Genomic DNA, 10,058 nt, shown 5'->3' with positions numbered 1-10,058 from the left:
TATAAACAACCACCTACATAAACAACCATCTATGTAAACAACCACCTACATAAACAACCACCTATATAAACAACCACCTATGTAAACAACCACCTATATAAACAACCACCTATATAAACAACCACCTATATAAACAACCACCTACATAAACAACCACCTATATAAACAACCATCTATGTAAACAACCACCTACATAAACAACCACCTATATAAACAACCACCTATGTAAACAACCACCTATATAAACAACCACCTATATAAACAACCACCTATATAAACAACCACCTATGTAAACAACCACCTATATAAACAACCACCTATATAAACAACCACCTATATAAACAACCACCTATATAAACAACCACCTACATAAACAACCACCTATATAAACAACCACCTATATAAACAACCACCTATGTAAACAACCACCTATATAAACAACCACCTACATAAACAACCACCTATATAAACAACCACCTACATAAACAACCACCTATATAAACAACCACCTATATAAACAACCACCTATGTAAACAACCACCTATATAAACAACCACCTACATAAACAACCACCTATATAAACAACCACCTATATAAACAACCACCTATATAAACAACCACCTATATAAACAACCACCTACATAAACAACCACCTATATAAACAACCACCTACATAAACAACCACCTACATAAACAACCACCTACATAAACAACCACCTACATAAACAACCACCTACATAAACAACCACCTACATAAACAACCACCTACATAAACAACCACCTACATAAACAACCACCTACATAAACAACCACCTACATAAACAACCACCTACATAAACAACCACCTACATAAACAACCACCTACATAAACAACCACCTACATAAACAACCACCTACATAAACAACCACCTACATAAACAACCACCTACATAAACAACCACCTACATAAACAACCACCTACATAAACAACCACCTACATAAACAACCACCTACATAAACAACCACCTACATAAACAACCACCTACATAAACAACCACCTACATAAACAACCACCTACATAAACAACCACCTACATAAACAACCACCTACATAAACAACCACCTATGTAAACAACCACCTACATAAACAACCACCTATGTAAACAACCACCTACATAAACAACCACCTATGTAAACAACCACCGCTCCCATTAGGTCCTCACTGTCTCACATCGCATTTGTCAACATTAAGCTGCTTTGTACTTCTAAGCCTACGTCATTTTTTGGGTTGATTTTTTCAGGTGGAAGAAGTTGTGGAAGCCACTTTTGTCAACAACTGTAAGAGCAGAGTGAACAATGATTGATTGATTGATGAAGATTAAGCCACCCAAGAGGTGGCACGGGCATGAATAGCCCGTAAGTGGTGGCCCTTTCGAGCCATTACCAGTATCAAAAGATGATACTGGAGATCTGTGGAGGCGCAACTGCATCCTGCGTGACGGGAGATGTCTCCCGGACCAAGTGGTGACCAAATGGTCGTGAACAATGAAGGTGAGAACAGTTATATTATAACGAACGACCCGAAACGTCATGATCTCCTCACGGGCTATTCATGCCCGTGCCACCTCTTGGGTGGTTTAATCTTCATCATGCTTTCAGTCATGCTTTCCTAGACCACGTGCTCTCTCTCGTGTGTATGGTTGTGTTACACTTGTTTGTGGTGTTGTGTGTGTCACCTTGTTTGTGGTGTTGTGTGTGTCACCTTGTTTGTGGTGTTGTGTGTGTCACCTTGTTTGTGGTGTTGTGTGTGTCACCTTGTTTGTGGTGTTGTGTGTGTCACCTTGTTTGTGGTGTTGTGTGTGTCACCTTGTTTGTGGTGTTGTGTGTGTCACCTTGTTTGTGGTGTTGTGTGTGTCACCTTGTTTGTGGTGTTGTGTGTGTCACCTTGTTTGTGGTGTTGTGTGTGTCTCCTCGTTAGTACACGTGTGCGTCACTGTGTCTTTGTTCGTTTCTGTCATCGAATCTTTGTTGTTGCCTGTTTGTTTGCTTTTGTTGTTGACTGTCGTTGTGTCGGCCCAGTAACACATAACGTAACCGCAGCTCTGAATCAACGTTGATGTAATCCAGTACAATCGCGCATGATAACACTTACACTGGAGTGTGTTAGTTCTCGTGAGAGTGAACTTCTCCAGCTTACACCTTGCGTCTCTCAAGACCAACATGGCCTCGTGGCATGTATGTGTTCAACTTCTTGCAAGCTGTCTTGTGCAAAATGTTGCATCGCCTCGAGCATCATTGCAACAATCGCTCCTTTATCGTGATTGCAAATCAGTGTCCTGTTTATCTGAGGTTAAACAAAAACCAAAAAAATCCATCTTTGGAACCTGTTAGAGATGAGCGCTTGCAAGCGCCTGTCCTCAGGCTCGTCCAGGCGGCGCCACATGCCAAATTCATCAATTTAATTCCTTGTGTATTCGACATTAGTATTTTCTCAATTGTAAGGTATTATTATTTCACACACAGAGAAATCACATTAATGTGATACATCAAAGAATAAATCCGCAGGAGCCTTGATGAGGGTTAATATGAGCTAGTGGTACAGTGGACTGGAGCGCGTCTGGGAACACTCAGCGCACAGGTTCGAACCCTCATCAATGCTCCTGTAGATTTGTTCTTTTATTATTTCACACCTGAATGTGTTGAATGGTTCGGCTTAGATTAGGTTCTGTTTGGCATTTATTGGTATTTATAGCACTTGAGCGAGGCGTTGACAGCAGGGCGACACGGGCAGAGGACGTGAACGAAGCCCTGCTCGAGAATACTTCATACATCATGTGAGCGTCGTGTATAAGGTGTTTATTATTCACAAATATGTGTAAGGTGTTTATTATTCACAAATAAGGGGTTGGGGGGTTGGCGGCTGTATTACCGTGAATTTGGCGTTTGTTGATGAGGACGGGTTGTAAGGTTTTGCATGTTTCATTCACTTGGTTCATCGTGATTCGAACTCTGGCCTAAAAAAAAAGTACGAGACCGTTGTTATATGATCTTACATGTTGTCCCTGCTATTTGCACGATGTCTTGAAAGCACGTTCGTTTTTTTCCCTTCCGTAGCGTCTGTGTCCTCTTTCTGGGCCTTACGCAAAATAACATGTTGCAAGCAAACTTTTCATACTTTGGCATCAATTGGTCTGTTCCTTGAGTAGTCTTGTCTACCGTTTGTTATAGAGCATTGCGGACGAGATGGATCACCCGGCGGCGCTCGGGTCGACTCTGTTTCTCGTTCCTCCTTTCCTTTCCCTCTCCCTCACTCCCTTCCCTTCTCTTGCCCTCCTGCTGCCCATATTTTGGCCAAAGTGACTCCAGTACCTCCTGGAGAACCAACCTCACCCCGGGTCCCCAGAGCGTAATGGAGTAGGTGGAGGAGTACGATGGTCTACTAGTCAGTCAACTCTCGTCTCGATATGCAGGCGAAGAGTCACAATAACGTGGCTGAAGTATGTTGACCAGACCACACACTATGTGGTCTCATCGACTTGAGAATGGTCCAGGACGGACCGAAACGTCGTCGTCCCTTCACTTTCTAGTGTGTGGTCTAGTCAACAACTCTCGTCTGGTCGACCTCCGGCCCCTTGGTCGTCAACAACTCTCGTCTCGTCAACCTCCGGCCCCTTGGTCGTCAGCAACTCTCAGCACACGAGGGCTAGACGCTCCCCCGCCCAGGACATCATATGAACCAACAAAGATCACATTTGGGGTTCTTAAGAATATAGCCGCCAACCCCAGTGGGAGGACTATACCCATTAAAGCTCTTGTAAACTTACTGTGGCACTCGGACTTGGCACTACAACTGCAGTGGTACTGTGGGAGTAAACAGCTTCTCTGGCACCAGGTCGATCGTTCGGTGCTGACACACACTCTTCAGAGATGATCCATGACCTTGGACGCAAACTGCAAATTACTCTGTCTAGCCTCACCCAACAGACTTCCCAACAGTATGTAACAATTTGTCGAGTGTGGAGACGGGCTCGTCCATTAGGTCAGAAAATATGAAGAACAGAGAATTCAAGGAAGATGATGTTACTTAAAATCACATTTAATGAAAGGAATTTAACATAGAAAGGCATTTAACATAATACTCAAAGCTTCGCTCAAATGCAAATGTAAACACCTAATAGGTAGTTGCCCTGCAAGACTGCTCGCAATAGGATGAAACCAGACTTATTCTGCTCTATGCGTCCACTAGAACGTTACAAACACTAGGAAAATGAGCATAAACTTTAATTAACAACCAATAAGACTTAGTGCTTAATCACTGTAATTACTCTTAACAACAATATCAAAACTAGTCTCTGAAATTATGCAAATCTTTTAGCGTCATGGTCGCACTTAAGCTTCAACACTTGAAATAAATTTTCAGAAAACATATTAGCACTGCCAATGCATTCTCAAGTCGTCTCAGATACAACAACAGTTGTATCCACGAATAAATCATCAATGGACAATCGGAAATAGCAATAATGAAAATCCTACCTTTGTTCCGTCGAACAGTGCCCTCTCAAGCAGGGATGACGAGGGTTATTTCCATGGAAATTTAAATATAAAAAGCTACCACACAGATGGCTCGCATGTGCCCTTGTCGTCCTGGAGTGTTCTCGATCACTAGGCATCCGGAACTCTACGTCGCTTCCTCGTCCCTCGCTGGTCACCACTGGCACGTCCTTGTCCTTCCCTTGGCACCGTCTTCTTCCAACTGCTGGCTGCTTTCTATCCCCCCTTGTCCCATCCGCTGGTCCCTGCAACGCCGCGCCTCTTTTACTGACAACCGGATACTTAAGGGGACAATGAGAGAGGACCTCGATGACCCCAGGCCGGCACTCACACAAGTTATCTACCGAAGTCTGTTGATGAGGTGTGACATCACGAGAACCCACAGGTCGTCACTGCGGAGCTTAGTGGCTCTTTTTTTTAAAGATTACCAAGTCGACAAATGTCACTGGTAACATGAGGTCCCTGAGCAGCGTGTGGAGGGGTGGCACTTTGGCCCTCCACACTCGGCGTTCCTGCTGCTCCAGACGTCACAGTAACTGTCACTCCTCTGCACTGGGCCACAGTAACTGTCACTCCTCTGCACTGGGCCACAGTATCTGTCACTCCTCTGCACTGGGCCACAGTAACTGTCACTCCTCTGCACTGGGCCACAGTAACTGTCACTCCTCTGCACTGGGCCACAGTAACTGTCACTCCTCTGCACTGGGCCACAGTAACTGTCACTCTTCTGCACTGGGCCACAGTAACTGTCACTCCTCTGCACTGGGCCACAGTAACTGCTGTCACTCCTCTGCACTGGGCCACAGTAACTCTCACTTCTCTGCACTGGGCCACAGTAACTCTCACTCCTCTGCACTGGGCCACTTCACTTCCTGACTATCACTGCAATTGTCACTGATGAAACTATCACAAAAAGGTGATTATTCTACGAATAAATATTGATGTAGTTCGAAGGAATCGAACCCAAACTGCTGGATCAACCCGGCAGGCACAAGGCCAGTACACGCACACGCTCACACATGCAGCGATGGTGGTATAGTGGTGAGCATAGCTGCCTTCCAAGCAGTTGACCCGGGTTCGATTCCCGGCCATCGCATGCAATGTTTTAGAGATATTAGAAAGAACTTTTTAGTGTCAGAGTGGTTGACAAATGGAATACATTAGGCAGTGATGTGGTGCAGGCTGACCCCATACACAGTTTCGATGTAGATATGATAGAGCCCAGTAGGCTCAGGAATCTGTACACCAGTTGATTGACAGTTGAGAGGCGGGACCAAAGAGCCAGAGCTCATCCCCTGCAACCACAACTAGGTGAGTACAAATAGGTGAGAACACACATGCGGCCCCAGCATGGTGCCCGTACCTTGTCAAGCACAAGATGAAGTTGGAAAAAGTGCAGATGTATGCCACTAGGCTAGTCCCAGAACTAAGAGGCATTAATTACGAGGAAAGGCTGCGTGAAATGCACCTCATGTCGCTGGAAAACAGGAGAGTTCGGGGAGACATGATCACTACCTACAAAATTCTCTGAGGAATTGACAGTGTAGAACAGTGTAAAAAGTACCTAATTTCATCTTCATAGTTTTTCACTTTTTGCCTTAAAATTGCACTGTATCTATTGTTACCCAATCTCCCAACCTTTATGTCCCCAATTTGAACATCTTTACCATTGTGATCATTGCTGTCTTCTTATATGTGCTGCCAATCTGCTGTATGGTGTTTATTTATCTTGTTTATCTGTATCTATTGCTACCCAGTCCCCCAATCTTTATGTACCTAATCTGAACATCTTTACCATTGTGATCATTGCTGTCTTATATGTGCTGTCAATCTGCTGTATGGTGTCTATTAATCTTGTTTAAATTACTAATCAAGCTGTCAATTTAATCAATCAGAGCTTTAATATAACAATGTGCTTTAATATACTTACTAAGCTCTCTCATCTCATTTTTCTCTTGCAATGTATCTTTATCATTTATCAATTCTGATAGAAATTACCTACTTAAAATTATCTGTTAGATTAAGGACCTGCCCGAAACGCTGCGCGTACTAGTGGCTTTACACGAGTGTAAATACTGTACTATCCAATGTATTCTCACAAACCCAATGTACCTTCTTGTATATATATATAAATAAATAAATAAATAAATAAATAAATAAATATAAACTGTTTAACACTGATGGGACGCGAACAAGGGGACACAGGTGGAAACTGAGTACCCAAATGAGCCACAGGGACGTTAGAAAGAACTTTTTCAGTGTCAGAGTAGTTAACAGATGGAACGCATTAGGTAGAGATGTGGTGGAGGCTGACTCCATACACAGTTTCAAGTGTAGATATAATAGAGCCCAGTAGGCTCAGGAACCTGTACACTTGTTGATTGAGAGTTGAAAGACGGAACCAAAGAGCCAAAGCTCAACTCTCGTAAGCAAAACTAGGTGAGTACACCAACTAGATGAGTACACACACACACACTTTATCTTAATTAAGATTAAGTACACGTGGGGGGTCTGATATCTGAGTGGACAGCGCGCAGGACTCGTAATTCTGTGGCCCGGGTTCGAATCCTGGGCCAGACAGAAACAAATGGGCAAAGTTTCCTTCACTCTGAATGCCCCTGTTACCTAGCAGTAAATAGGTACCTGGGAGTTAGACAGTTGTCACGGAGCTGCTTCCTGGATGTGTGTGTGAGGGGGAGGAAAGAGAAAGAGCCAGAGCTCAACCCCCGTACGCATAACTAGGTGAATACAACTAGGTGAAAATACACGGGGCCTCGCGGCTGAGCGGACAGCGCGCAGGGGTCGTAGTCCTAAGGGGTCCGGGTTCGATTCCTGGCCGAGGAAGAAACAAATGAGCAGAATTTCTTTTACCCTGATGTACCTGTTCACCTAGTAGTAAATAGGTACCTGGGACCTAGACAGCTGCTATAGGCTGCTTCCTGTGTGTGTGTGTGTGTGTGTGTGTGTGTGTGTGTGTTAAGGAGAAAAATATATGTAGTAGACATGATATAAAAAATAGGTTGCTTAGAAAGGTGGAGTCCAAGAGTTAGTAGCTACACACACACACACACACACACACACACACACACACACACACACACACATACACACACAGGAAGCAGCCTATAGCAGCTGTCTAGGTCCCAGGTACCTATTTAGTGTTTTAGAACTTTTTTAGTGTCAGAGTGGTTGACAAATGGAATGCATTAGGGGGTGATGTGGTGGAGGCTCACTCCATACACAGTTTCAAGTGTAGATATGACAGAGCCCGATAGGCTCAGGAATCTGTACACCTGTTGATTGACGGTTGAGAGGCGGGACCAAAGAGCCAGAGCTCAACCCCCGCAAACACAACTAGGTGAGTACAACTAGGTGAGTACACACACACACACACATACACACACACATACACGCACGCAAACAGTCCAGCTGGTAGTGTGCGTGCATTTTAAGTTTGACTGGTCACCGTCAAGCACCCTCTAGATATTCTTTGCCTTTCACTTAGGAAACTTTGGGTTACTTGACAAAAATTTGTGATAGAACATTTGGAAAGAAATACCTGCCTATTTTGTAAGCATTAGTGCTAATTATTTTTTTGAACAATGATGCAGGGTGAGGTTTTACTTATTTTATTTACTGTAACCATTTTATAATGTTTTCATTAGTTTAAATTTGCTCCGGTGGGATCTTCTACCTGTTGTTGACCTGATGGTATCCAGACCGACCTCTCTTTACTTATATCTTATTATTTTCTTTGGTTCATTAATTTATATTCTCATTCTTTTAGTTGTTGTTTTCCTCCTGATTTTGTTTGTTTTCATTTTTCTTTTCTGTTTTTTTATCTTTGTTTCCTTCTATTCTTTTTTTCAGCTGATTGCTCTTCCGATTTGTTTTTCTGAAGATGATGTTTCTCTTTACTTCGCATCTGTCTAATTCCTCCATTCTTCCTTTGCTTCATCCTCCTACACTGTTGTCTTCTGATTTGCCCTTCTTCCAATTTGTTTTACCTTTGAAGATGTATAGGAGGAAAAGGCATTCTCTTCAAGATTTGTTGTCGTCTTCTCGTTTGGCCCCTCTTCAAACCTTTCAGTTCTTCCCTCTTGGATCTTCATGAAGCAGTTAAGCTGTTGCCTGGAACCTCAGCCAGGGTCATCTCTGAACCGACCTCACCCTCCAGGAGGCTCTGCGTCGTCTCAGAGGCGCTGATGGTTCTTACTCACGTCCCAGAAAAGGCTTTTTTACTGTGCGTCGTCTCAGAGGCGCTGATGGTTCTTACTCACGTCCCAGAAAAGGCTTTTTTACTGCGCTCGTGTTGCCGGCGCGTCACAGGGCGAGAACGGCGCGGGTGTTTCCCTTCCCAGAGTTCATCAACTTCAAAGTCTCCCTCCAACATGCCGCGCCCACTCGACTTGAAAATTGTCTCGCGTCAAGCATGAAAATTCTCTCCCGTCCAGCCTAACCTCGTCAGGAGCGAGGCGCACGCTTTGAGCCACCGCGCCCTCCTTGGCGTTCCTTAAAGGCTTCCTTCTAGCTTCGTTTAGCTTATTTATCAGCAGAATGACCTGTTAATGAGGGCCTCATCAAGCGTGTCCATGGCGGTGACACTGTGACGGCCCCAGAGCATCGCGGCTGTCGTCGACGGGGCATCACTATCCCAAGCAAGTCGACATAACTTCTTTATACGTAATATTTAGTACACTGATTTGTTAGGCAAATTTAATGAAAAACTAATGTCATAAAAGGTTGTGAATTTTTACCTGAATTAGTTTACACAAAATTTGCCAAAGAAAAAAGCCATAATGATAACATAACAAATAATCTTTTACAACTATATCCTCGAGAATCAAGATTCACATTTAGGTTTGGTGCTCTTGGACCTTGGATTCTAAGACACCAAGCGCTTCAGTGACAGCCTTAAGGCTGTTTCTTCTGGGTCCTAAACCCCTTAATTGTGTTTTCTTCAAAGTCGTGGTTTCGTTAATTCGACTTAGCTCATTAACCATCTTGGGTTTGGCCGTCTTTCCAGGTAACTATGTACTGTTGACTGATAGAGGAATTCTTCCACGATTGGACGAATAGTCAATTCGTTCCAAAGATTCCTTGTTTAGATGTTGTTAGACTTAATGCATTGATCTTCACATTGGAGGAAGACGTACCCATTGAAAAGATGTCACTTTAATATTATTTTGCAACCACTGGACCATCCACACCACCACACACCTGAACACCAGACCATCCACACCACCACACACCTGTACACCAGACCATCCACACCACCACACACCTGTACACCAAACCATCCCTACCACCACACACCTGTACACCAGACCATCCCTACCACCACACACCTGTACACCAGACCATCCACACCACCACACACCTGAACACCAGACCATCCACACCACCACACACCTGTACACCAGACCATCCCTACCATCACACACCTGTACACTAGACCATCCACACCACCACACACCTGTACACCAGACCATCCCTACCACCACACACCTGTACACCAGACCATCCACA

The 10,058-nt window shown here is 44.0% G+C and overlaps 1 non-coding gene across 1 annotated transcript; it reads left to right on the top strand.

Moving 5' to 3' along the window:
• Positions 1-5,553: 5,553 nt before the first annotated feature.
• TRNAG-UCC (transfer RNA glycine (anticodon UCC)) lies at positions 5,554-5,625 on the top strand. Its single transcript has one exon. It is a non-coding gene; the product is annotated as a tRNA-Gly (tRNA).
• Positions 5,626-10,058: the final 4,433 nt, after the last annotated feature.

Source organism: Procambarus clarkii, chromosome 22, assembly GCF_040958095.1.
Source record: "Procambarus clarkii isolate CNS0578487 chromosome 22, FALCON_Pclarkii_2.0, whole genome shotgun sequence".
In the NCBI taxonomy this organism is placed as follows: Eukaryota; Metazoa; Arthropoda; class Malacostraca; order Decapoda; family Cambaridae; genus Procambarus; species Procambarus clarkii.
The sequence above is the reverse complement of the archived record's forward strand: the minus strand, read 5'-3'. Positions and strand labels throughout refer to the sequence as shown.